Raw genomic sequence first — 3,544 nt, 5'->3', positions numbered from 1 at the left:
TTCCCTAGAATCATTGAATTGGATGAATATGCATCGCAAACAAATTATTCCTAACAAGTTCTCTATATGAACAGCATGATAAAGATACAAGTTAGAATCATTACGTTCTTTGAAAATTATAAGCATCGACAAGGCATTTGTAACTATGAAAAGCATGATACTCTTGCCAGGAATTCAATTAACGCGATTGTTTATAAGCAACCTCCACTACTTGTGAATATAAGTTCATAACTATTAGGTGAAACTCACTTATATTCTAGCGTCAAATTCATGCATGAACATTAAGCGTGCACTCTCAATAAACATACACAAACAAGTTATCAATCAAACAGTTAAATGAATTGAATCCAACATTCATGAAATTCCAACCAAAAGTAATCAATTCATATTGCAAATATAACCATGGTTTCGAATCACCCCCTAGCTAACTAGGGGGATTTAGCCTCTCATATTCGCAAAAAGAGAAATACAATTGAATTTAAACATAAAGCACAAAGGAATGATTACACCTAAAACGCCCAACGAATCCACGTGAATTGGTGCGCGTCGAAGCTCCTCTTTCCTCTTCTCTTTGCTGCAGCTGTTGGAGAGAATGGAAGGGTTATGTGATGGTGGCTGCGGACAGGTTTTTGGGTGATGGAATGCACGGGTTCTATGGTGAAAATATGCGGCTGTTGGTTGTTGAAATGGGAGAGAATATAAAATGTGGCTGCGGCTTTTTTTGCTTAGGGTTATGGAAAAAATGCACGGCTTGGTTGATAGAATATTAGGTTTTAGAGTGAATGGGGTGTAAAGGTTAATGGCTGAATAAAATAATGGAAAAATGGGATATGCGGCTGGATGGGGAAAATGGAAGATGGCTGCCATGTTTTGGGGAAAGGCACGGGACTAATATGGTGTGAATGTGTATGACGGCTTAATAAAAAAAATGGAGAAAAAGGATTGAATGAATAATCGGCTAAGAAGAATAAAATATGAAAAATGGTGGCTGAATATTATATTAGGCTTAATGTGTATTAGGGTTGTATAGTTATGGAATGCACGACTTGGGAGAATTTAGGGAAGTTGGCTTGCGGCTTAGGGGGGAAGAATTAGGGTGAATATTAGGTGCGGCTAGGTTGTAAAAAATGTGTAGGGTTTCAGAAAACTAACCCTAGCTTATTTAAAATTAAATCAAAGGCTTACGAAAATAGGAAATTAAAACATAAATATAAAGGTGCGGCTAGGAAGGGAAATAGGGCTAGGGCCTTGGTTTTGTGTCCTAAAGTGCATACGAGGCCTATAAAGTGGCTAGAAAATATGGACGTTTAGAATTAGGAAAGGTTACCAAAACGGGAAACTTATGGTCAACTTTCCTAAAATAGGAAGCCTTGTTTGAGTAGGATTCTTCGTTTTGGTAAGAATTCATCGTTGGCGTAGGAATTCGTCGTTTCTTCAAGTCTTCAACTCATTCATTCCTCTTTCGCTCCAAAAGACTCCAATTTGCATCTTCTTGCACACTTTGGCCTTATAATCTGAAAATACACAAAAGTGGCCTTAAACACTAAAACAACTAAGTAAACACAACATAAATGCACGAGAACAAGCTAATTAAGTCGCATGAATATGCTCCTATCAACTGACAAGTTCGAATTAAAGTCTAGCTTATTGCACCATATTCCTAAGTTCCATGGGTTGTCTATGGAAGATTCTAATAAGCACTTGAAGGAATTTGAGGTTGTTTGCTCAAGTATGACCCCAGTGAATGTTGATGGGAGCATTTTGAAGATGAAGGCTTTTCCCTTTTCTCTCTTGGAAAAGGCTAAAGATTGGTTGTATGAACTAGCCCCCAAAACTGTCACATCATGGGAGAGTATGAAAAGGGCGTTTTTGGAGAAGTTTTTCCCAACTTCTCGAGTCATTCTTTTACACAAAAGGATTAGTGGCATTCAGCAAAATCAAGGTGAATCATTTCCAACTTATTATGAACGTTTTAAAACCCTTGTTGCTTCATGTCCACAGCACCAAATGAAGGAGGAGCTTCTTCTTCAATATTTCTACGAAGGGCTTCTACCAATTGAACGTCAAATGCTAGACACCTCAGCGGGTGGAGCTTTAGTGGAAAAAACACCTATGGCCGCCAAGACTCTCATTGCCAACTGAGCTTTGAATGCTCAACAATACGAAGGCGTTGGTCAAAGAGACATACCACGGCAGCAACAAGTTAATGAGGTAAGTTCTATTTCCGAACTTCAAAATCAAATGGCTAATCTTACTTCTCTTCTTTCGCAGGTGGTTGAAATACCAAAGGTACAAAATGTGGCTGTTTGTGGCGTATGCTCCATGAATGGACATCTCACGGACAAGTGGCTCAATTGATCGAGAACGGAGGGTGGGAATCTGCCAATGCCGTGGGTTATGGGAGCCAAAACCAACCAAAGAGTGATCCTTTCTCTAACACATTCAATCCCGATTGGAGAGATCATCCAAATTTCAAATGGAAGGAGCTACAACAACCCTAACAACAAAGTACATTTAGGCAGCAACCTCCGAGATTCTACCAAAGGCCGTATGCGCCCACACCACCCCAAGCATAACCTACATAACCCAAACCAGGTTCGTCCATAGATAATGATCAAATTTTTCAATTACTAACTTCTATGGCACAGGGAATGCAAAATAGGGACAAAAAGGTTGATGAAAGCAAGTAGGGCAGATTGCGGAGTTCATGGGCCAATTCAGAGAGCAAGGCAAGTTGCCTAGTTCAACCGTTGTCAACCCAAAAGGAGGATTCGAATCTGCCAAAGCAATCATGTTGCGAAGTGGAAAACAAGTGGGAACAACCTCACAACCCTCTAAATCAGCCCTAACGGAGGACGAAAAGTTGCAATTTGAGGAAGGGGAGCAAGAGCAAGCCACGGCAAGGGTAACACCACCCATGCCGCAGCCACCCAAACAACACCATCTGGCATCAAGGGGTAAAGAGGTTCCAAATTCGATTATTTCTAATGCTATTCCTCCAAATGTACCATTTCCTTGTAGATTCATGCAAACAAAGAAGAAGGCTGAAAAGGACATTTTGGAGACATGTAGAAAAGTGCAAGTCAATATACCACTTTTGGATGCAATTAAGCAAGTTCCAAGGTATGCTAAGTTTTTAAAAGAACTTTGCACTACTAGGAAGAGAATTTCGAACAAAGAGGTTGTAAAGGTAAGTGAAAATGTCTCAGCCATCTTGCAACGTAAATTGCCCCCTAAATGCAAAGATCTGGGTAGTTTTATAATTCCTTGTGTTATTGGCAATAATCGTTTTGAACATGCCATGCTAGACTTAGGTGCATCTATTAAATCTATTAATGTTATGCCTTACTCAATTTATGCATCTATGAACCTAGGTGAGTTAAAAAATGATGGTGTGATTATTCAATTGGCCGATAGATCTAATGCCTATCCAAAAGGTGGTTTGGAAGATGTTTTAGTGCAGGTCAATCATTTAATCTTTCCGGCGGATTTCTACGTGCTGGAAATGGAAGAATCAAACCATTCCCCTTTGTTGCCAATTCTT

This window comes from the organism of the source record quoted next, unplaced genomic scaffold (genome assembly GCF_019419815.1).
Source record: "Pyrus x bretschneideri cultivar Hongxiangsu unplaced genomic scaffold, Pyrus_bretschneideri_v1 Contig271, whole genome shotgun sequence".
NCBI lineage: Eukaryota > Viridiplantae > Streptophyta > Magnoliopsida > Rosales > Rosaceae > Pyrus > Pyrus x bretschneideri.
Note: the sequence above shows the minus strand (reverse complement) of the source record.